Source organism: Cervus elaphus, chromosome 33 (assembly GCF_910594005.1).
Source record: "Cervus elaphus chromosome 33, mCerEla1.1, whole genome shotgun sequence".
Taxonomy (NCBI): Eukaryota; Metazoa; Chordata; class Mammalia; order Artiodactyla; family Cervidae; genus Cervus; species Cervus elaphus.
In genome coordinates this window covers 36,525,273-36,551,328 of record NC_057847.1, presented here as the reverse complement: position 1 = coordinate 36,551,328, position 26,056 = coordinate 36,525,273, and the positions used below count along the sequence as shown (strand labels likewise).

Sequence of the window (26,056 nt, the reverse complement as noted above, 5' to 3'; positions counted from 1 at the left end):
AATGGTTTTTTGGTATTCAACATTACAGTCTCAGTATTTTGTGCTGATTCACTTTTAAGGGTTAAAACTGAAAAAGAAGCATTTTTTTCCTAGAACTTTACCAAAATTATTCCCAGAGAAGAAGGGAAGGAAGGGTGGTGATCACATGGTCACCTCCATCTAGTAATATTTCATTCAAGTAAAACCAGATTGGCAGTCTTGAAGAAGAGAAGGCAGAGAGGACATGATTAAAAAAGCAACCTACAATCAAAGAAATGTAACGAGATGGAAAAAAAAGACAGTTGCTGTAGAGGTTTCTCATTGGCAGAATCAGTAGGACTTGGGGAGGAATGCAAGGAGTTAGATTTACACAGGGTCTATATACACAACATAGAAGAAATAAGTCTTTTCTATTTTTTCCATGGCATCAGCTGAATGTCTGTGAAACTGGTAAACATATAGATAAATATTCAGCCTCCAGTCCATTCACCCATCTATCTAGTAGATATATACAGTCACACCTGGGAGGTATCGAGGATCAGTTCCAGACTTCCACGATATAGTGGATGTCACAGGAAAGCGAGTCACACAATTTTCTTGGTTTCCAGTGCATATGTTATGTTTACACTCTACTGTAGCTTGTGAAGTGTCCAAGAGCATTATGTCCAAAAAATGTATGCATGTGTGCTAAGTCGCTTCAGTCATGTCCGACGCTTTGCAACCCTACTCACCAGGCTCCTCTGTCCATGGGATTCTCTAGTCCAGAATACTGGAGTGGGCTGTCATGTCCACCTCTTAATTTTAAAAAAACAAAGCAAAAAAAAGTATTGCTAAAATGTGCTACCCATCATCTGAGCCTTCAGGGAGTTACAATCTTTTTTGCTGGGGGAGGGTCTTGCCTCCACATTAATGCCTCCTGACTGACTGAGGTGATGATTGCTGAAGGCTAGGATGGCTGTAGCAAATTCTCAAAATAAGACAAGGAAGTGGCTTATTTTATTCACTTTATGAAGATCATTTCACAAAGGATTTCTCTGTACCATGGATTACTGTTTGATTGCATTTTACCCACAGTGGAACTTTCAAAATTGCCTCAAAACCTGCCGCTGCTTTATCAACTAAATTTATGTAATATTCCAAATCTTTTGTTGTCATTTCGACAATTTTCATAGCATCATCACCCCCATTTTAAGAAACTACTTTCTTTACTCACCCATAAGAAACAACTCCTCAACCATTAAAGTTTTATCATGAGACTGCAGCAATGCAGTCACATCTTCACTTATTCTTCTGGTTTTCTTGGTATTTCCACCATATCTGCAGTTACTTCCTCCACTGAAGTTTTGACCTCCTCCAAGTCATCCATAACAGTTGGAATCAATTTCTTCCCAACAATTCTCTTAATGGCATTGAGAATGATAAACCCTTTCCAGAAGGTTTTCAATTTTCTTTGCTGAGATCCATCAGAGGAATCACCATCTATGGTAGCTAGAGTCTTATGAAGTACATTTCCTAAATAATGAGACTTGCAAGTCAAAACTACCCCTTGATCCACGGGCTGCAAATGGATGTTGTGTTAGCTTGCATAAAAACAAACTGAATCTTAAACATCTCCATCAGTGGTCTTGGGTGACCAGGTGCATTGTCAATGAACTGGAAGATTCTGAAAGAATATTTTATTCAGAGCAGTAGGTATCAACTGTAGGCTTCAAATAATCAGTAAACCATGTTATAAAAAGACGTGCTGTCATTCAGGCTTTGTTGTTCCATTCATAAGTCACAGGCAGAATAGTTTTGGCATAATTCTTAAGGGCCCTGGAGTTTTCGGAATGGTAAATGAGCACTGGTTTCAATTTCAAGTTATCAACTGCATTAGTCCCTAATAAGAGAGTCAGCCTGTCTTTTGAACCCTTGAAGCCAGACACAGACCTCTCCTCTCTATCTATAAAAGCCCTAGATGGCATTTTCTTTCAATAGAAGGCTGTTTCATCTACCTTGAAAGTCTGTTGTTCAGTACAGTCACCTTCATTCTTTTTTTTATCTAGATCTGAATAATTTGCCATAGTTTCTATATCGGCACTTGCTGTTTCACTTTGTGCTTTTATGTTTTGAGGTGGCTTTTTCCCTTCAGCCTCGTGAACCAACCTTTGCTGGCTTCAAACTTCACTTCTGTGGCATCCTCATCTCTTTCAGGCTTCACAGAAGTGAAGAGAGCTAGTCTTGCTCTGGATAAGGTTTTGGCTGAGAGAATGTTGTGGCTGGTTTAATCTGCTATCCAGACCACTAAAACTCTCTCCATATCAGCAATAAGGCTCTTTTGCTTTCTTATCACTTGTTTGTTCACTGAAGTAGCACTTTTAGCTTCCTTCAATAACTTTTCCTTTGCAAATACAACTTGGCTAACCATTTGGTGCATGAGGCCTAGCTTTTAGGCTATCTCAGCTTTCAACATGCCTTCCTCACTGTTTGATCATTTTTATTTAAGTTTTTTCATTTTATTAAACTAAATTTTATAATTTCATTTTGATTGAAACTGAGAGATGTGTGAATTTTCCTCTCCATGAACACTTAGGAGCCAACATAGGGTTACTAACTGGCCTAATCGCATACTACCATGTCACAGAGAACAGGGAGGCCCAAGGAGAGGGAGAGAGATGAGGAATGTAGCTGGTGAAGCAGTCAGAGCACACACAGTATCTGTTAAGTTCTCTGGCTTATACAGGCACGGTTCACGGCACCCCAAGACAATTACAAGTCTGACAGCAAAACTGACTGATCATGGATCACAAAAACAAATATAATAATAATGAAAAAGTTTAAAATATTGGTAGAATTACCAAAAGTGACATGGAGACATGAAGTGAGCAAATGCTGTTGGAAAAAAAAAAAATAGTGCCTACAGCCGTATAGGGTTGCAACAAACCTTCAATTTGTAAAAAATGGAGTATTTGTAAAGTGAAGAAAGCAGCGCACAATAAAATGAGGTATGCCCAGACTGAGCTTCGGTAACAGGGAATTAGAGTAATGTATAAGATACATATGTGTTCTGCCTTCATGGAGCTTACAAGATAGTGGGAGATATGCAAATAGGCTACAGATAATTATGCAATTATTATCATGCTTCTTCCATAAAAGTGAATGAAGTTCTAGATGCCATGACAACTTTAACAGATCTCAAATCGGGTATGAGTGTAGGAAATATAGTGTGGAATAGTGGGTAAGAGCCTGGGCCCTGGAATTCAAGTCCTGAGTTTGGCTGACTTACTGGCCATGTGAGGCTTCCCTGGTTGCTCAGACAGTAAAGAATCTGCCTGCAATGCTGGAGATCCAGGCTTGGCCCCTGGGTTGGAAATCTCCCCTGGAGAAGGAAGTGGCTGCTCTCTCCAGTATTCTTGCCTGGAGAAGTCCATGGACAGAGGAGCCTGGTGGGCTACAGTCCTTGCGATCTCAAAGAGTTGGACATGACTGAGTGACTAACACTATTTTTCACTGGCCATGTAACTGTCAGATTTTAAATATTCTAAGCCTTAATGTACTCACTTTAAAATGACTATTACACTAGTCTCTACTTTACAAAGTTTCTGTAAAAATGAAAGAGACAACACTCTGAGGAAGTGGAGATGGAAGATGCAATTAGTAGAAAGCCCATGGAACTTTGGGCTGGTAATGCTATGCTCCCTAGGTTGCTAGTGAATCATAACTAACGACTATCATGCTGACATATCACATATATTCTTTTGTGTTTATAAAATTTCTTATGCATAATCTTTTAAAAACAATTTCTACAAACTTTAGACAGTAAAACATCTGAAGTATTTTACATGTTATCTCTGTGGTGTAGGATTACAGGAAATTTTTATTCTATTATTCATTTCTGAATAGTTTTAGTTTCTGAAAACAAACTACAATATCCATTTAAAAATGATTCAAAGATGAAAGAAAGATAAGTAAAGAAGATACTATGTGTAAGATCTCTGAAGATTCAAGCAAAGATCCTAAGCAAGAGGGCTCAGACAATGCAGGAAACTTGAAGGATATGGCTGATGGTCAGGAGCACAGGACGGAGTGGCCAACCCCGGGGCTGCAAAGCTGAGAGAGGGAAGGTCATGAGAGTTTTCTCGGCCAAGTCAAGGTTAGAGAAGGTAGTGTTTCAAGAAGAGAACAGACAGTTGTAAATAACTGCTAAATCGATTAGAATGAACTGACTGATAAGTGCTATTCAAAGAAGAGGTTCAGGTTTATAAAAATTTGTATACCATCAATGGTTCTTTAAGTTTTTTTTTTTTTTAATGAAAGAACCCACTGGACATTACTTTTTTTTTTTTAATTTTTAAACATAATGTTTTTTGAGTAAACTATGAAATCTTCATGTATTTAAAATTAACAAACTCTAGGAACAACTTTACCAAAGGCAGGAAAAAAAAAAAAGAAAATCAAAACAAAACAAACTTTAAACCAATATAAAGGGAAAAACAAAGAGAAAGTTTGAGTGCTACATTATGGGGTGTCTAGCATGGTCACATCAGCTTAGGGTGCTACCCAGACATCCATCATTTCACCTCTAAAGGCATGCCTGATAATCACTACTTTTGGCTAAAGGATAGAACGCAAATGATTCAGGGAGAGGGGGCTGTGAGTGCCCAACAGCAGATACCAACATGGACAGAGGTAGATCACTGGATGAGTTAGGAATTTTCATTAAAAAGAGGAGCAGATTACACTTCTCAAGATACCCTATTAAGGTCTACTTTCGTTATTTCTCAGTGATTTTCTATGGTCACTCATGTGAAACTTTGCTCACTTGTAATACATTATGGCAGCAATCTTTGAAAAGTATAGATCATGTTTGACCAAAGAATATCCAGTAATACTTGAAATTCATTTTTGTGTCTAATAGGTACAAGATGTCTAATATAATTTAACAATTAAAAATACTATTGAATGATAACAGTCAGTATCTGTCTTTAGTTACTCATTCTTTTACTGACAGTTGGTGAATCATTCTGAAATGAGCAAGGTATAGATCATCATTCTGAGTGATTATGCTCTGGTCAACTGGCTTTTGTATGAAATGATTTCTCATTCCTTAAACTTAGTTTCTCTTAGACAGGGGTCACACATATCTTTGCTTATATATAAGGGAGGGAGAGCTTCAAATTTTCTGTGTGAGAAATTCTAAAATTGACTTCGAATTTCAGTGATAACCTAAAAAATTAAAACAGCTATCTATCTGATCATGTGAATTACTACTTTATAATTGGTACTGCCAGAGGGTGCCTGTGCTATAAACAGTTTGAGTTTTTCATGAAGTTGGTGCCACACAATACTTTTGAAAATATTTAAATTTTAAAATTTTAAGATGGCATAGCAGGGTAGATATTTAAAGGCATAGACACTTGAAGCCAAGCCATTTGGGTTTGAATCTTGGAACCCCAATTTACATGCTATATGATATTGGGTATTTACCCTCTCTGTGCCTCAGTTTCCTTGTCTGTAAAATAAGAATAATAATAACTGCTTTGTAGTCTTATTTAAAGATTAAATGAGTTTATTCTATGTTAAGCACTTAGAAGAGTATCCAGCATGCAGTAAGCACATGATAAATGCTGCTGCTGCTGCTGCTGCTAAGTCGCTTCAGTCGTGTCCGACTCTGTGTGACCCCATAGACGGCAGCCCACCAGGCTCTGCCATCCCTGGGATTCTCCAGCAAGAACACTGGAGTGGGCTGCCATTTCCTTCTCCAATGCATGAAAGTGAAAAGCTAGCTACCATTATTAGTGGGAACAACATGGACTTAAATAAATAATAAACCTGTATCAAAATAAAAAGGCAAGTTATATCAGTGTTGTAAAAACAAAAGTTTTGCCATAGTTCAGCAAGAGAAGAGAGTAGAAATTGGTTTGAAAAGTGCACTAGTGGAAACATTTCACACACACAAACTGGTGCTGGGTAGTCTTTAGGAGGAAGCTGGACCTAAAGACTGGAATGAAAGGGAGGGGACATGGGTGTACCTACGGCTGATTCTGGTTGATGTATGATAGAAAACCACAAAATTCTATAAATCAATTATCCTTCAATTAGAAAACAAATAAAGTGGCTAAAAAAAAAAATGAAAAAAAGAAAAGACTGGGATGAGGTACAAGGGAGGTGTCTGAGTTGATGGTAATGTTTTACTTCTTGATCTGGACTATTGTGTGGGTATGTTCATTTTGTAATAATTCAGAAAACTCAACGTTTATGAGTTGTGCACTTTTGTCTACTGTGAAATATGTCTATTTCAATAAACAGTTAAAGTGAAAATACAGAAGGGGCAGACTTTTGCCTCTGTTGCCACCCCACTCTCCACTCCCCTCCCCCCCACCCCCTGTCAAAAGTAATGGCTTGTTGGTCAGCCCTGCATTGATGTTTTTCATGTTATGAAAGTGGTTTAGTTTAGAAAAAAAAAGTCACCCCATTAGTGTTGCTGATTGAAATGTTCTTAGTTTTGTAATCTTGCTTGGCGTTAATATACATTTAGATTTAATAATTATAGGTGAGCTAAAAGTGTAACAGGAGTTTGCAAATAGCTTAAAGTCTATATACCTTTAAATAACATAAGTGCAACTCAAGAGTGTCATTTATTTTTAATTTAAAAGGAGTCCTTATTTATTTATTTCCTTTTGTGTATTTGGGAGAAAATGGGTTGAAAAACAAACAAACAAAAACACAAGAGGCAAAGAAAGTTCTGGAAATCTTTACTCTTTAGCATTTATCATTTGCTTCCCGTTACTGAAAATTGTTTTTCTTTTTCTTTTTTTCCCTAAAACTAACTTTCTTCTTATAGGGATTGATTGGAATGAACTTATCCTCATGATTCTTTCAGAAAGATAAAGTCAGAAAACTGTATTTTTGGCCATGCTAAGTGATGGGTCAGATCTTAGAGTTCAGTCCCAAAGCTGAGATTCCATGAAGCTTCAGTGGAATAGCCAGACTTTCCATTGTTTCACAATTCAATATGTATCCATTCATAGAAGAAATATATATGTGATGCCAAATAGATGCCAGGTACTAGTCTAAGCAATGGGAAATCAGGAATGGTAGTACATTCATATAGTATACACCACAGTGGAAATCTGTTATTCAAGAGCCATTTTCAGAAACATAAAGTCTGCTGTTGCTTTGTCTACTTCCTGCCCACTCTAAGAACTGATTTATTAGTGCATCAGCAGTAAAGAATCTACCTGCAATGCAGGAGATGTAAGACACGTGGGCTCAATCCCTGGATCAGGAAGATACCCTGGAGGAGGAAATGGCAACACACTCTAGTATTCTTGCCAGGAAAATCTCATGGACAGATAAGCCTGTCCATGAGTCACAAAGAGTTGGACATAACTGAGTTACTGAGCACATACACATACTAGTTGTTCTGAGAAAGAGAAAGAAGGCCTATAAAAATTTGGGAATATTTATAACAAAATATGAGGTCTAACATAACATGGTCACAGTTTAGTCAATCTGTATTTCAGAGTTTGTACAAACAGGTATGGGTTGATAAAGTGACATTTTTTTTTCAAAAGACACAGTTATAAAACACTGAAAGAATATTCAGCAAAATGTTATCCATGGTTATTTATGTGTGGTGGGTCATATATGATTTTACTTTGTTCTTTCTGTAATTTTCAATTTTAATAAAGAGACATTAATTGATTTTGTAATCAGAGGGAAGCAGTAAATTATAAATTGCAGACCTTGAAGCAACCTAGATATCCATCGGCAGACGAATGGATAAGAAAGCTGTGGTACATATACACAATGGAATATTACTCAGCCATTTAAAAAATGCATTTGAATCAGTTCTAATGAGGTGGATGAAACTGGAGCCTATTATACAGAGTGAAGTAAGTCAGAAAGGAAAACACCAATACAGTATACTAATGCATATATATGGAATTTAGAAAGATGGTAACAATAACCCTATATGCAAGACAGAAAAAGAGACACAGATGTAAAGAACAGTCTTTTGGACTCTGTGGGAGAAGGCGAGGATGGAATGATTTGAGAGAACAGCACTGAAACATGTATATTATCATATGTGAAACAGATCACCAGTCCAGGTTCGATGCATGAGGCAGGGTGCTCAGGGCTGGTGCACTGGGATGACCCTGAGGGATGGGATGGGGAGGGAGGTGGGAGGGGGGTTCAGGATGAGGAACACATGTAAATCCATGGCTGATTCATGTCAATGTATGGCAAAACCCACTACAATATTGTAAAGTAATTAGCCTCCAATTAAAATAAATAAATTAAAAAAAAATGTAGACCTTGAAGCTAAATTTTAAAATGTACTACTAGACCTGCTTGAATTTGCATTGATCAATATCACAGTATTTAACTAAAACCACAGAGAACCATCATTTCCTGATGGTTCATTCAGGATAAACACAAACAATAAATAATTTGTCAATCAACACATTTCAGCTTCAGAAAAACTTTCTTATATGGTATCTTGCACTGAAATTGGCTTACTTAAAAATGAAAGTATAAATTATTTTTAATTCCTCCTCTCAAGGACATGGATCAAAGTACAGGCTCAGAAGAAAGATGATATTGAAATAGGAAGTGCTGAAGCACACAATTAAAACTTTAAGTATTGTGGATAGGAGAACGTGTACATAAATGGTTTTCCTGCTGAATGACCCAGAACTTTCTACAGCAGGGCACGAAAAGGTGATGGTGTTTTTATTTATTGAGAGAGACATTATTTTAGTTTGTTGATATCTACAGTCCTCTATGAAGTAAATCAGAATGTCAAGTTTCTTAAATGTACATTTATCACTCAATATTCAAATAAAGCATACAATTTCTTATTCAGATAAATGCAGATATTGAAACAATTAATTTAAAATCTTTAGACCTCCAATTCAAAAATTCCTCATTTATAAAAACTTCTCCCTTCTAAATTACAATGTATTAGAGCTGAAAATAGTCTTTGGATTCATCAATTAAAATTTCCTCATTTTTGAGATAAAGGCATTGATGATACAGAAATTAGTTGATTCAATCAAAGTCATCTTAATGGTCAAAGACAGAGTCCACTTCTGAATCTTTTCTAGTCTTCTGGTATCTTTCTGTTAATCTTGTCTAAAATGATTCTTATTCATTCAAACAAACTTCTTAAAATATACTATTTCAACAGCTTACTTTTTACAAGTATTTTTACCTTTTGATTTTCTTTTTGTTTATTTATAATCTAATGTCATCCTGATCATGACCTCATTTAGCTCTCCTGAAAGTAACTCAAGGTTTCAAGTAAGCTACCGAGTAAGTATGTCAGAATTCACAGATGGGAGATACAATGAAGTCATTTCTAAGAGGAGACATGAGGTCACCTTAGGAAATGGCCTAATGGTCTAGTAGAAAAGGACTTTCCTGCATGTCTAAATTTATTTAGACATAATATTTCTCTAATTCAATAAGAGTAGTTTCTGGTAACAAGTAATTTTTTTTTTTTAGCATTAGCCAGGTACCTCAAAACTAATTAGTAAAATCAATATAAAATTTTTCTTGGACCATACCTTCAGGATAGCTAGTATGTTACTTAAGAAAGAAAATCTCCAATTAGAAAATGAGTAGTGTACAAGATAAGATACAACAAAAGGCTACATGAATATATTCTAGTGACACAGTGTATACTAAGAAGATGAGTTGTTATGGATGGTCTGAAGGAAACGAAGGGATTATTGGGAATGCTTCTATGATAAAACTGGAACTGAGTGGTGCAGGGGTCTGAAAGATTTTCAATGTGGACATATTATTTTAGCAAGAAAAGAGAAGCAAAGGTAGGTGGGCAGTGATAGAAGTGCCTGGTGGGAGTGGCTATTTCAGATGTATTTCAGTTCAGTTCAGTTCAGTCGCTCAGTCATGTCTGACTCTTTGCGACCCCATGAATTGCAGCACACCAGGCCTCCCTGTCCATCACCAACTCCCAGAGTTTACTCAAACTCATGTCCATCGAGTCGGTGATGCCATCCAGCCATCTCATCCTCTGTCCTCCCCTTCTCCTCCTGCCCCCAATCCCTCCCAACATCAGGGTCTTTTCCAATGAGTCAACTCTTGTCATGACGTGGCCAAAGTATTGGAGCTTCAGCTTCAGCATCAGTCCTTCCTCTTAGGACAAGTAAAATGACATCAGAAACTTAAGCGATGTCTACGAGAGACTAAATAAAGTCATTTGGGGAGGATTGTACCAGGACCTGGCTCATAGAGCAGAAAGAAAGGGACAACACTAAAAATCAGGAGAAAGGGTAATTAGATAGGAAATAAAAATAGATGGGTTTACTCAAACCTTAATAATGATTTATTGTCACTCATCCAGTCAGGGGAGATAAAACAAAGCAGAACAGAATAATAAAACAGATGTCCCATGCTAAAACAAGAATCATTCAGCTCACTGAATCTTAGCCTTTTCCTTTTTCTAGTCAGTTGAGATTGATAATCTAACACAGTGGAATAAAAACAGTTTAGCTATTGTTCTCTGACATTAGTGCCCACATTATAAACTAGTTTTAATAGAAGAAGCCAACCAGGTCAAGGAAACTGAGATAGAAAACAGGAAAGTGCATTCATCTGGATAGCAAGAAAAGTTCTGTGTATAGCAGGGCAATGACTTTGCCTTCTGATGGGCATAAAAACGATCTTAGAGGATTTGCTGTCATTCCATATACTCCTCTTTTATAGCAGAGGAGTTAGGCACTAAAATAGTAAAAGCAATCTTCCAATTTCAAAACCCAAACTTAAACACATGTTGGCTTTCTTCTTTAGCTTGGGTTAAAAACCCAAATAATCCAAAGAGGTTAACATCTCTGCCAACCAGGGGAGTGAATATACCAGTCAATTTTTAATCCTGAGTTTTTGCTAATATCACCAAAATAATAATTTTCATTAACCAGAATTAGTGAATGCAAACTATCCCCTATTTCAGTGCCAGAGGCAATATTACCAGCCTTGGCTAGTCATGTTACAAATGAGTGTCATGATTTGGTCTTGGGAGGTAATCAGAGAGAGGAGAGAGAGAGAGAGACTATGGATGACATTCAGCAAATCTCACTCTACAAGAAATGCAAATCAGTTTACACCTTAGGAGAGGTTAGTGAAATGAATGTAAGTCACTCTGTCGTGTTCGACTCTGTGACCCCATGGACTGCAGCTTGCCAGGCTCCTCTCTCCATGGAATTCTCCAGACAAGAATATTGGAGTGGGTTGCCATTTCCTTCTCCATAGGAGAGGTTCTGAAGGGATTTATTTAAAAGTCAGAACAAAGCATCATGTATTAAATGAATGATCTCTACTCTTCTCCCTTGAAATACCTCCTTAAGTACCTTCTGCAATTTTTTATTTTCTTCCACATTCCACCTCTTCTTAAATGCGCTGGTCCCTTATAGGTCCAAGTCACTTTCACAGACTCCCTAGCTAGTGTTAATTAGTGTTAGTCACTCAGTTGTGTCCAACTCTTTGCGACCCCACAAACTGTAGCCTGTGAAGCTCCTCTTCCATGGGATTCTCCAGGCAAGTACTCTCCTAGCTAGGCCCAGTACAAATTCTTGAGGAACATTAACCTGCCTGGTATAATAAACTATCTCAGATGAAGTTTCAACCTCTGCTTCATTAGAGATGAAAATTTTCCAGTAAAGCCCATTTTCAGCATGGGAAAAGTTATTTGTTTTTTCAGAAGAAAGCATTTTTATCAGAGTAGTTTAGTCATTTGCTGTCCCCAAGATTCCATGACTAGATTATCAAGGTTAATATGAGTATGGAGAACCCAAAAATGTAATGTCCAGCCATCTTTCCCCAACAATCAAAATTCCCACGAAGAAGAATATAGCTGATAACAACTTCAGCCTTGCAATTCAAGGCCTGATTGATTAACTTTGGCCCATTTTCAGACTGTTCTGTCTTCATTTTCTACTTTCTCATCTTCAAATCCTTGATGTTTTGCGTTGCTATGCAGTTATGGAGGAAAAGATGTTCTTAGTACCAGAGGGGGTACCACTGCTTAATATCAGCTGGGGCTGCTTTTACTGCCTCATTCTAGGTCACAATAACTCTCAAGAAGTGATTGCTAAAGTTTCAGGATGACTGTGAGACAAATAGTGGTTAAACACAGCTATTGCTGTTGTTCAGTCACTAAGTCGTGCCCAACTCTTTGTGACCCCATGGACTGTAGCCCACCAGGCTCCTCTGTCCATGGGATTCACCAGGCAAGAATATTGGAGTGGGTTGCCATTTCCTGCTCCAGGGGATCTTCCCAACCCAAGGATTGAACCCGGGTTTCATGCTTGGCAAGCGGATTCTTTACCACTAAGTCATCACAGAAGCCCAAGCACAGGTTACTGAAAATTAAACTACACACATTTAGAATTTAATAACTATAGGAAAAACAAAGGAAATAACTATCAGAATACTTACTTCCTAATTATTTTATAATATTTTATCATCTCTACTCTTGAGGTTATTTATATTACTTTATCTGTACAGCAGAAATACTGCATAAGGTACATTACTGTGTATTTCTTCACAACTCCGAGTACAGTGATATCACATTGGTGATGAAGGATCAGCCACATGGGAAGTATTTATCACAAAAATTGGCAAACACTATAAGTTAGAGTGCCCTTCCTCACCAGAAAACCACTTGTGAAACATTTAGTAGCATGCCACTAGTTAAGAACCCACTATTTTGAGGGCTGAACCATGGGACAGAATAAAGACTATGTTAATTTAAAATTCAGCTTTTTTTGTGCACGATAATCACCAGACTGATTTTCTCTTAGAAGTACACATTCAGAAGATGGTTTTCTAAGTAAAATGGCCCAAGAGCCTTTCAAGTAAATAAAACCCATTTGTGTGCAATCAGAATTACTTTAATCAAGGGTTTCCTCAAGAAATTTTTAATTACAGCACATTTCATTGCACAGGGGAACAATTAAATAGCAAATTTACTAGTGATGGTTTACCATATATAGGACTAATATTAAAATGTTGAAAATAAAATAAAAACACATTAAGCAATTAGGAGGTTTATAGTTCCTACCAAGCTATTTCATTGCATTAGGTAGGAGTATAGGACTCTCTCAGTTCAGTTCAGTTCAGTCACTCAGTCGTGTCCAACTCTTTGTGACCCCATGAATCACAGCACGCCAGGCCTCCCTGTCCATCACCAACACCCGGAGTTTACTCAAACTCAAGTCCATCGAGTCGGTGATGCCATCCAACCATCTCATCCTCTGTCGTCCCCTTCTCCTCCTGCCCCCAATCCCTCCCAGCATCCGGGTCTTTTCCAATGAGTCAACTCTTCTCATGAGGTAGCCAAAGTACTGGAGTTTCAGCTTCAGCATCAGTCCTTCCAATGAACACCCAGGACTGATCTCCTTTAGGATGGACTGGTTGGATGTCCTTGCAGTCCAAGGGACTCTCAAGAGTCTTCTCCAATACCACAGTTCAAAAGCATCAATTTTTCGGTGCTCAGTTTTCTTCACAGTCCAACTCTCACATCCATACATGACCACTGGAAAAACCATAGCCTTGACTAGACGGACCTTTGTTGGCAAAGTACTGTCTCTACTTTCTAATATGCTATCTAGATTGTTCATAACTCTCTCGTTAGGACACTCAATTTAAAGTGAATTCACATTTTTTCCAGTGGAGCTACACTTACCAAGCAATCAAGGGCAACATGCCTTTCTACTGTTATAAATGTTGAACATGGTCCAAGTATTTTTCAGGTAGTTATCTGCTTCTATGTTATTTCTTTACTAACTTCTCCTGTCCTTATTCTGTTTTTCTTTTCTTTTTTGTCTCTGTTTTCTACATTGTATTAATATTAACTTAAAACTTTGCATCAACCTAACTTAATAACATGTTGCATTTCTCTGTTATTCACCAGGTGTATAAAAGTGCCTTATCTCCCAGAGTTTTATAAACTGCTATAGTGCAAAGAGTTCAGATAGAGTCAGAAAGATTTGAAATGAATCCCTTCTCTTCCATTTAATAGCAGTGTGACTTTTGAGTCTTGATTTTCTTATCTATAAAATGGGCGTATCACCTGCTACCTTAACAGAGTCATAAACCCTAATAATAATTCAATAATACTCAACAACTTCCCAAGTCAATATCTGGCACAGTTCATTTCACATAAATATTATCTATTATTCTACTTCTATGATACTAAATACTGAAGACAATACTTAGTTATTGTATTATATTTAATTATTACAGCTATTCAGGCTTATCTCATTCAGTAGCACAGAAATCTTAAAAGAAAATTTGCCCCTTAAAAGACAAAGATGATACCTAGTATAAGTAAATTCAATTCAAGAACTACAGTATGCAAGGATCAATTAAATCTGCCTGCACTGTTTCCAATTAAAATGTATTTAGTGTTTTTTAGAGCCTTATTAACTCAAGTAAACAGTGGTACTTATCTATTATGCATTTCTCCAAGATTGTGACATGAATAATTTAGTCTAAAACTAAATGGGTTCCTCTGTATTATACAGGAAATATATGAACATTTCAACATACCTTTCAGGTAAAAATATCTGAAGAGGATGGAGGGGATATAAGCATAGCTATCTCACGTATAAGCAGGTGTTCTAAGAATAATCGCCATCTATATGGGCTTCCCTGGTGGCTCAGAAGGTAAAGAATCTGCCTGCAATGCAGGAGACCCAGGTTCCGTCCCTGAGTCTGGAAGATCCCTGAAGAAGGGAATGGCTACCCACTCCAGTATTCTTGCCTGGAGAGTTCCTTAGACAGAGGGGCCTGGCAGGCTACAGTCCAAGGGGTCACAAAGAGTCAGACATGACTGAGAGGCTAACACTTTCAGGACTTTTTTTAAAAACATAATCCAACAGGGGGAAGTGCAGGAGAGAAGAAATGTCTGTCTTTAAATAGTAGAATTTGGTCTATATTATTGTCTCAAATAATTGGCATTTTAGTCATGCATTTATTCAGAGACAGGAAACTTTCACAGGATGAATGATAGAGATGGACTACTACATCAAAGCAATAACAACAGATTCTAAATCTCTCTAAATATCAAACATGAGATTAAATGAACATACATCTTAACATAATAGAAAGCATGGTGATATGCCAAAATCTATAGAAAAGCTAAAGTGGAGGTTTCCTCTGGATTATTGTGAGTTATTTCATTTTCCTAGGACCATTGTTAGCAACTGTCTTCCTACACCATTGATATTTATTTTTTCAGCTTTATATGCTGTCTTTTGTCACTCTGGGGCTTCCCAGTTGGCACTAGTGGTAAAGAACCCGCCTGCCAATGCAGGAGACCTAAGAGATGCAGTTTCAATCCCTGGGTTGGGAGGATCTCCTGGAGGAGGGTATGGAAATCCACTCCAGAATTCTTGCCTGGAGAATTCCATGGACAGAGGAGCCTGGAGGGCTACGTTCCATGGGATCCAAAGAGTTGGACTTGACTGAAGTGACTTAGCACATACATCACTCCAGGCCAGTAGTTAACTTTTTCTAATCTGTGGAGACCTTAGTTTGAATAAACTTTTATCTCTAAGCTTAATTTGAAAATAAACTAAAAGGCATTATTTATCAGGTGAGGTCAGAGTTCTGTCCCCACTTTGTTGAGATTTTATATACATGGCTCTCACTAATACAATTATTCTCCCATGAAAGTTTTTACAGTAGCAAACTATGAAATACTATGTTCCTCAAAAAATAATAAATATTTTATACGTAACTCTATATAACTCAACTAAGTCCACTATAGCAAGTTATGCCTGGTTAGGTCATAGCTACATACAAAAACAAACAAACAAAGGTTATATTTGGCACATATGTTTGAGGTCCATCCTAAAATTCCACTGCAATAAGGCTAAAAACTGTACCTTGATTATACATTTTCTTCACACACCTTCAATTAAATAACAAACCAAGATTACTGATAACATTTGAAAACTGCCTTCAAAAAATACCTTTTAACAGATAACCTCACATTTTTCTCAAGTCAAATATCATTACTCTATGACTTACAACCAATTAATTTTAAAAAATGCCAGTTATTTGAAGGCATGTGCAACAATCTGGTCTTTGAGGAAGATATCAAATACCAACATTCCTGAGATTGTTAGGACAGGATCATAATCTCAATAGCTTCAAAGAAAAACTGTACTGTTTTTTCTCCAGTGATTTCTAAGACTGCTAGTCTATTGGAATCATGGAATAACCCATTGTGTTTAGTTTTGAAAATATGATAGCTTGCAGTTACTCATTATTAACACCATGACACTGGTGTTGTCTAAGAAGGATTAACCTTGATATGAACGTTAGATTTTTGTAATCAAAGCTACATCATGACTACAACGAACTGTGGATCTCAGAATCCATGTAGGACTTCTATAAACAAAATCTCCTCGTGAACATAAACACATATACTCACTTATATACTCAAGACACACATGTTTTTGTATCTGAAATGTCAGTTAAAGTGTTTGACTACTTTAATAAAAATACAGTATACCAAATTTGAAAAAAGACTATGTGACATCAGGGAACAGACTGTTTGCTTGTTCACTGTTTTTCTGAAAAATCCAATAGGTACAAGGGAGTCTCCAGATAATTTGATTTTTTTTTTCATTTATCGATATTTTAGACTATATGCTGGCACAGTGCCCTTAAGGACAAAAGCAGTACTTGAAGTGAGATGGCAAAGATTGAAAAAAGTTCATATTTGTGTTTTATTTTCAATCATTGGAAAAGAAAACAAACACTGGTGTTCAAGAATTAGGGGCCACATGGGAGAATTTGGAAGCCACTTCAAAAATAAATGTAATCCAATAAAAGTGAACACTGTAAAGTCGTCAGCACACTGCCAAGTAAACCAGCAAAAGAAAATGTGTGTGACAGAGAAATACTGATAAGGAAGAAAATGCCAAAGTTTCAAACCAAAACTTTTAAATAATCAAGAGAAATGAACTAAATAAGTAAATGAAATAAAAATGCATGCTCATTTATTTTGTTTAATTTATAAAAAAGTTAAGTGGTCAGATTTAAATCATATGTAGGTAAGCCTGGAGGAGGAAATGGCAACCCACCCCAGTATTCATACCCAGACAATCCCATGGACAGAGGAACCTGGTGGGTCCATGGGGTCGCAAAGAGTAGGACACACCTGAACTTGAGCACACATGCAACTTAGGTAAGAACGCCAAATAGTTTGCAAGTAGGCCGAGTAAGTGGGGAAAATATGTTTTTGGAGGAAGGAACTCTAAATAGTTTACCTGCATAGATCATTTGATAATGGCCTTTTACTTGTTTAAAATTGCCCATTGAAACACATCGCAAAATCCCTTAGCCTGACTCTGATTCTTCATCTCAAAGGAGTTCTTGGGTAAATTGACTACCGAGAAATGACCACATTCAGCACATATGCATCTGGATATGGATATATCTTAATATAATACCTTGAGATAGCTTAAAGATAAAAAGTTATAAAGGAAAAGAAGTCACCACATTTTCAAGGGGGATATGGTAATGTTAAATCAGTGGTTTTCAACTCTAGCATGAGATTGTTTTTTCTCCAGATTAGCTCTCATCACACATCAAAATGCCATATATTCAGAAGTATTACAAATCAGTTGGGTAACACTAGAGAATGATTCCATGCTTAAACAGTATCAGATCAGTGGAAGGTCATTGTCAGCGTGCAATATGTTATGACATGGGTGCATACAACCAGTTACAAATCAGAATAGTTAAGAGAAGAAACACTGAAGACAAGACGTAGAAGGTTGAGTAGGTATTGGCAATATGATGTCTCTTAGGAAAAATGTCAACAGAGTGGCAGGAGACTGTTGATCATTGGGTCATAACACAAAACATAACACAAAGACCTTATTAAAAAAAGATGACATTTCTGAGTTAATGAGAGAAAGGAATAAGGACAATTTCCAAATTTATGAAACACATGTGGCAATAAATGCTGAACATGAATATTAAGCCATTCTCATGTTAACAAATATGGAAAGAAGAAAGACTAGCTGTTATCTCAGAAGATATTACAGATAATAAGGAGTCAATTAAGATATTATGGATAGAAGAAACTGTATTCTATTGCTGCCAATTTTGAACGGTGCAGTGATTTCATAATAAAGCCTATGAGGATTAATGTGAGAGTGTTTTCAAAGTCCCTTAGAGAAAAGTGTTATGCAAGTGTAACGTCTAGCAATTAACAAGTGTCTACATATTTTAATAGTATAAACTCTCATTCTGAAAACATTTGAGGAACTATGTTAACAATCTCCACTTTAATTCACATACTTGTTAGTAATTTACATAGTATATTATTAAGAACTCTCATCAGCACATCAGAACTTGAGAAATAGTGAACAGACTTCTACTATAGTTTGGAGGCTGGGCTTCTATAACTAATATAAAAAAGGCATCTGATATGATTGAGAAAGCTATCTAGAACAGGTAATTGTTGCGATAACACAGAACTCACATGTCTTTCTCCACCCTAGCAATTCAACTTTTAATAGGGTTATTTCACTCTGGCAGAGAGGCAGTGAACTTTCACAGATCTTTGCAATATTGAACACAACCATTTGGAGACCATGTGTATGTGCATGTGTGTATGTGTACTTGATACTCACACAATTCTGAACTCTAATGATTCTTTAAGCTTGTTACTTAGGGATATGGTGCATAGTCTTTGGGAGTGAGTATGTATTATCAGAGGCGATATGGTGGGTTCTCGCTCTTTCAATGAATTTGCTTCCCAGGAATGGAGGACAGGTTATAACAAAATTTCTAAGAGGAGGTGGGGAAGTAGAAGCACTCCTCATAGCCAAGAGATTGTCCAGCGCAACTCCCATCTGATTTAGAATTAAAAAAAAAAAAAAAAAAAAAGCATACACACGCACACAAAACTAAAGTTCTTAAAGTATCATTTTCTCAATTAATGGAAATTTTTACTAAATCTAGATATCCTTACTTTGCAGTGTTTTTTTGGATATTAATGATAATAAAGGAATAAAATTCCATGTTTTCCCAAAGGAATAAAATTGTGACCCCATTACTCGTGTAATTTATCTAAGTCTATTTTTCTGTTATCAAATAGAGTATTTTATGTCTGTATTCAATAATAAACAGTTATTAGATTTTGGAAGGGAGAAAGTTTCATCAGTACATAATAGTTTTCAAATTTCAAATGGAAATTCACTGTTCATCACAATACTATAAAAGTCAAGTTGGCTTTTGGAAAATGATAGGAAGCCAATTCACTTTATCTTAAAAACTGATACCCCTTTTCCCATTGCCTTCCGCTTCCATTTAATTCTGAAGGGATATGTATGTGAAAAGAGAAATGAAAGAAACAAACAACATGACCTAGGACACCAAGAAAAGATAAATATCTATTTCCACTAAAGTAATGGTGACACCTTATAGTTATGATCAGTCTTTGAGGTTGGCATCTGCCTCTGCAATATGATACTAAGGATAGTAGGAAAAAGCCCAGATTGATAAATCTTCATGTATTTCCTTTCTTTTTTAAAAAATAGCATACTAATAAGACTTGGAAAGATTAATTTATATGCAATGAAAATAAAAAAGAGGTAGGTTGTAGTTATCCAATGAAACAAAAACTTATCTTCAATGATCCAGAGAAAAGAATCAGATGCAGGGGTAATTAAAAATGAGATTTAGTGCTTACAAGTTGCATGGCTTTTTATCCATAATCTTAAGTGCTACAGTGCATATCATTTTCAGAAAAAGGAATTAATTTTACAGGATAAAACTCTCTTTCTTTCATTGATATCTGTAGTATTTCATTCATATGTGTGAAAAACCATCTTCTTTTAGGAATTAAATGTTTTATGGGTCTGAAGTAAAAATAGAAGAGTAACAGGCTTAGCAATAAGGAGAGCGAATTAGAGAAAAAATGAGCCAGAGGCTGTGATTTTCTAGTTTACTTACCCCAAGTGTCTGAGCTTTGAATATAATTTGTAAGTGATATTGACTACTAGGAGAGTAATAGGGTTACCTTTTATATAGTTAAAGGAGCCTCTTGATGAGATTGAAGGAGGAAAGTGAAAAAGCTGGCTTAAGACTGAATATTAAAAAAGAAAAAAAAACTAAGATCATGGCATCTGGCCCCACTACTGCATGGAAAATAGAAGGGGAAAAGGTGGAAGTAGTGACAGATTTCCTCTTCTTAGTCTCCAAAATCACTGCGGACAGTGACTGCAGTCATGAAATTAGAAGACAATTGTTTCTTGGCAGAGAAGCGATAACAAACCTAGACAGTGTGTTGAAAAGCAGAGACATTACTCTACTGACAAAGGTCCATATAGTCAAGGCTATGGTCTTCCTGGTGGTCACATACGGTTGTGAGACCCAGACCATAAAGAAGGAAGAATGCAAAGAATTGATGCCTTCAAACTGTGGTGTTAGAAAACTGAAAGTCCCTTGGACAGTAAAGAGATAAAACCAGTCAATCTTTTTTTTTTTCTTTTTTTTTTTTAATTTTTATTTATTTATTTATTTGTCATACATTGATATGAATCAGCCATAAATGTGTAAAACCAGTCAATCTTAAGGGAGGACAACCCTGAATATTCACTGGAAGGACTGAGGCTGAAGCTGAAGCTCCAGTATTTTGGTCATCTGATGCAAACAGATAACTCATTGGAAAAGTCCCTGATGTTGGGAAAGATTGAGGGCAGAAGAAGAGGGCGTCAGAGGATGAGCTGGCTGGATGGTATCACTGATGCAATGAACATGAACTTGGGCAAACTCCAAGAGACGGTGAGGGACAGGGAGGCCTGGCATGCTGCAGTCCATACGGCCGCAAAAATTGACATGACTAGGTGACTGAACAACAATAGGGTGGCATTCATTTTAGGAAACCTATAATCTTACACTCAAACTGTTAATAATCTACCACAGGAAAATTAACATTCTTAGTTTTCTAGTTTCCATGTTCAGAAATTGACTCAAATAAGATGAAGCTATTTTTCTTTCTATAGAAAAACAGAGCTTTAGAGAAAAGTAGAAACATAGGAATATAAGGTGAGGCAGCTGAGGTAAACCAATACCTCTTCCTATCCTCATTCTCAAATAAAATGTTTGGTTAAAAAGATATAGTAGAACTGCATCCGGTATGCATTCAGTAATCCACAACTGCCGAAGTGATGGAATCTGTTCTTAGTTCAGATTGTATCTCTTTAAACATTCATATTTTAAATTTACAACACTTGAGATCTGCTTGAAGTTTGACAGTCTCTGTTTTACTTGCCTTTAATTTAGTAAGGGTTAACACACAGCCAATAATCACCTCTAACAACTAAAAAAATGTCCTTTTCTCCTGTTTCTGGTGAATAATTTTCTCGCTCACAAAATTTCTAAGTAAAATAAAAGGTTTTCCTTTGCACAGAACAGAAAGAGCCATTCAATTCTACAGCTCTAAGACTGTGTATCTCTTCCCACTGCCCTCCACTTAAGGAGAATGCAAGGGAAAGGGAAAGGAAAGAAAAAAACAACATGACCTCAGGAAAGCAAGAGAAGTGTTAGTCCCTCAGTCGGATCGACTCTCTGCAACCCCATGGACTGCCCGCCAGACTCCTCTGTCCGTGGAATTCTCTAGGCAAGAATACTGGAGTGGGTTGCCATTTCCTTCTCCAGTCAAGAAAAGATATATACATATATCTTTATATATATATATTAATGGAAATATATATATATAATATATTATATATATATACATTAAATGGAAATATATATATATACTTTTCCATTAAAAGTAAGAGTGATACCTTGTAGCTATGACCAGTCTTTCAAGCTGGCATCCGCCTCTATGGTATGATACAAAGGATGGTAGAAAAAAACTTAAACTTGATAAATCTTCACGTTTTTACTTACTCTTTCAAAAAAAATAAAAAACACTTGAGAATTCCCAATGAATATGTAAATATATCCCCTAGCTGGAGCGTGTGCTGTGATGGTGGAATGGGAACTGGTGAGTGTTGGGGACACAGGTATGGAGGTACAACATCTCCTAGGGCTGCAGCCAAGAAGAAGAGAAAAGACATCTTAAATATCATTCTAGGAAAACACCAAAAGTAAACACATTCATCCATTTACAGTTTTGCTGTGGAGTCATGAGACACTACTCAGAATCCTCGCTCATGCTGCAAACTGACCACCCTTCTGAGTAGAAAGAGAAGAACAAGCTCCACAGGTCAGCTTCTCTGCTTTCAGGGAGGAAATTTCTACTCTTTAAGGATCATAATGTGAAATACACACTTTTGGTGTGCATGGGAAAGGGAAAGAGGCTGAATAAAATGTGGAACTGCCATCCCCTGCTCTACCAGACAACCACTCCAGAAATCTACATGTAAAAATGTAAATGCTTGCAAGAAGCCTCTTCTTTAAGAAAAATCCATTACTTTCTGACTGTCAGCATATTTGAAAAATAAAGATCCTTTCCAATTTCTTTGAAGCTAACAGAATCTGTTTCTTAGTGATTGTGTCAGAGGTTTCAAAACTGTTGCTCTCAGTTTTTTCCTTAACATTTAAGAATCTGTTTCATTTTTGAGTCTGTCAAAGACTTTTTAACAAATTGGAATATTGTTGCTCATTCAGTTAGATTTTTTTTTCTTTTCCTGGATGAACACTATACAACAAATCTGTTTTGGTGTCTTTAAAATCAGAGTTTTGGCTTATTAAAATAGTTAAATATTGGTTGCTCTTTTTAAGGTTTGGGGGTTTCTTTTGAAACTGAATTATTTTTGTGTTTGCCCTCTGTGTCAGGGCATTGGTTTTATAAGTGGACCAACAATTTTCTCCATAATCAGATGCTCAGTTAATAAGAAATGACAAGCATATTGCACTCAGGGCTCTTTCAGAATTACCACAGTATAGTCAATGAATTGTTACTAAGGACACTGTCAAAATATAATGGTTTTAAGGACTCATTGGGGAACAGCCAAAGATAAGAAAGACATTTTGAATATTATCAGATATAAATAATTAGGACACATTCATTCTTGTGGTTTAGATTTTATTTACATTTTATCTAAAGTCTGAAAAAATTTTTTCTATGAAACATGCAAAATAAAAATGCTGCTAGTGAGATTATAACTGATGAGTTACCTGGAGAATTATTATATTTAGTAAATGTATAAATATATCTATTTTTGTAATGATCTACTTTATATGCTAGAAAAGCTTAATAAATGCTTACATACTATTTCTAAAAATTAACCCTGGTTAAAATAAATTTACATAGTATTTTAATCTCTTTTAAGTAACTTTACTATTTTTAGCACCAAAATGTCCAGAAAAAGATGATATTGATGGAAGAAGCCAGATATGCTGGTTTCTGTTAGAAATAGCTATTTTGGGCACACATAACCTTTTCTTCAAAATTATAATCTCATAACCCCTCAGAATACCTCTGAAAGTCAGTACCTAGACAATTTAAAAAATAAATTTAAGGGTTAGAGTTTAATCTTTTAAACATTTAAGATCAAATTGAAGATTCTATCTAGATGCTCATCAGCATTGTATAATTCAAACAATTTTAGTTACTAAAGGACATTAAAAGGAGATAAAATATTATTTTAAATTGTTAAGTCCTTTTAAAGACAAACAGGAAGAGAGAAACATCAGCCAGGATGAATCACAGACAACATTCAATATATTATCATCATCATTGTTATTACTGATTTTGATAAGCATAATATTCACAATAGTCAGACAAAACAAGGCTTCCATCATTATCTCCCTTCCTGCTGGAGTACTGAATTCTGAAGCCGTTACACTAGATCATGCATAGATTAGCCACAGTGGTAAAATAAGTTATATGATACCAATTTGTTCTGTCAAATAAATGACCCACCATCAGGCAGAGACATCTGGTTCCCACCTTGAATATAATGTGTTATCACTTTAGTGCAATCAATGAAATACTGTGCCTCAAACGATATTACTCATCATTTACTGGAATTGCTTAAAAAATAGTCTAAAAATAATTGTAACAATTACCCCATGATAATCCGTCAAACAGTTAATGCTATGTAGATGTGATAGGAAAGAATGCAAGACATGTGTTCCAATATTTGAAGGAAAAGAAGTCAAATTCCAAGTTAAATTATTATTCACACGTCTAAAGCACTGCATTTCTGATTCTGTTTTCTGTTAGCACTCTGTCCCTTACAACAAGTGGATACCTTTGTCTGGAATACTCTCTCTTAATTGTTACTTTAACCACGTTAGTTGGCATTTTAAAATTCTCTTTAATCATATTAATTGTAAATCTCTGCAAAGTTGTTTTCTTCCTAATCAACATGCATATTTCTTGAGGAAGTGTGTTTGATTCATTTTTGGAAATCTAGGGTTCCTAAAATACTAGATCTTTATCAGAACTCAATAAATGCTCCTGAACTACTGCAATATACATGCTGTACCGGGCTCAGTCGCTTCAGTTGTGTCTGACTCTTTGTGGCCTTAAGTACTATAGCCGGCCAGGCTCCTCTCTCCATGGGATTTTCCAAGCAAGAATACTGGAATGGGTTGCCATGACTGACTCAGGGGATCTTGCTGACCAAGGGTGGAGAGGGAGGTGGGAGGGGGGGATTGGGATGGGGAATACATGTAAATCCATGGCTGATTCATGTCAACGTATGACAAAAACCACTACAATATTGTAAAGTAATTAGCCTCCAACTAATAAAAATAAATGGGAAAAAAAAACCAACTGCATCTCCTGCATTGCAGGCGGATTCTTTACTGCTGAGCCACTGAGGAAGCCCACAATATATATTGCGTTGGCCAAAAATTTGTTCATTTTTTTCCATGTCAACTTACAGAAAATATACAAACAAACTTTTTAGCTAATCTCTCACACACACACATATTGCAGTAGTTCAGGAGGGCATCAAGAACCCAGATTAATATTGGGTGGTATTAAAGACTTTAAAATGCTGGATATGATAAATATTAAAAAGGATCATTTTTTATATCTAATTATGTATAGTAGTTGGAGGAAAATAACTATAATAGACAATAATATTCAGTAGTGGATATGACTGTTCACCATGCATTATGCAATATCTCATTTGATCCTCACACTAATCCATGAAGTAGCTAGCATTTTCTCCACCTTATATATGAGACACCTCATTACAGAGAGCATAAGCATGTGTACTTGACAGAATACATTAGGAGAAATGTGAAATATCAGAGAAGGAAATAGTTTGGATGAATACATAATGTCTCTATCATCATATTTTATGGCGAAATTTCAAAAGACATATCAATACTTAAACAGAGGTAATGTTAAACCTTATGTACAACATCTATATGATAGCAATCTCTTTTTAAGGAGCAGATATTTTTTAAATGATGAAACAAATAGAGAAGCATAAAACTTAAATTTAACTACTTTAGAATTTGGCCAAAGACTAACAACACTGACTTCTAGACAGGCATTACCTGTCTCCACGGTCATAAGGGTACTAGAAGGGTAACAGAAGTCACTGGAAATGGTGACTCAATTATCTTGTGGCTAGAACTTTTAGCATTTCTGAGGCTCCATATATGCTCATTATGAAAATGTCAGAAATAGTAGAAGGTGCCTTAATCAAGTAATCAGCCTGCCAACTGTTCAAAAATCATATGTGAGTTTCTCAGTAAAGGGCAGAGAAAAGGATAATAGAATGCTTTTTACTCACATGGAAAATATAAAGGTACAAGACATAAGTGTATATTAATACTATTATTTCTGCTACTCAAATATAATTTAAAGGATTACCATTAAAACTATATTAGCAAATAACTATGTAAATGAGATTTTTGAAAAATATTGTGGTAATATTTTCCAGAGTAAAAATATAGATTTAGATGTCCTGTTATGCCTCCCTAGCCACTGAAATTATGTTTGACCTTGACTAAATCACATAATATTTCCTGTACTTTAGTTTCCCTGAGAAATGTGCCAGTTTGCAGGGTAGGCAGGTGTTGATAGATTTGAAAGTTAAAAAGGTGCAAAATAATGGCAAAG

General features: G+C 36.1%; 1 protein-coding gene across 4 annotated transcripts in view; it reads right to left on the bottom strand.

The window, feature by feature from the left end:
• KCNH7 (potassium voltage-gated channel subfamily H member 7) overlaps positions 1–26,056 on the bottom strand; it is a 498,938-nt gene that overhangs the window by 322,250 nt on the left and 150,632 nt on the right. The gene's annotated exons all lie outside the window — the stretch shown is intronic.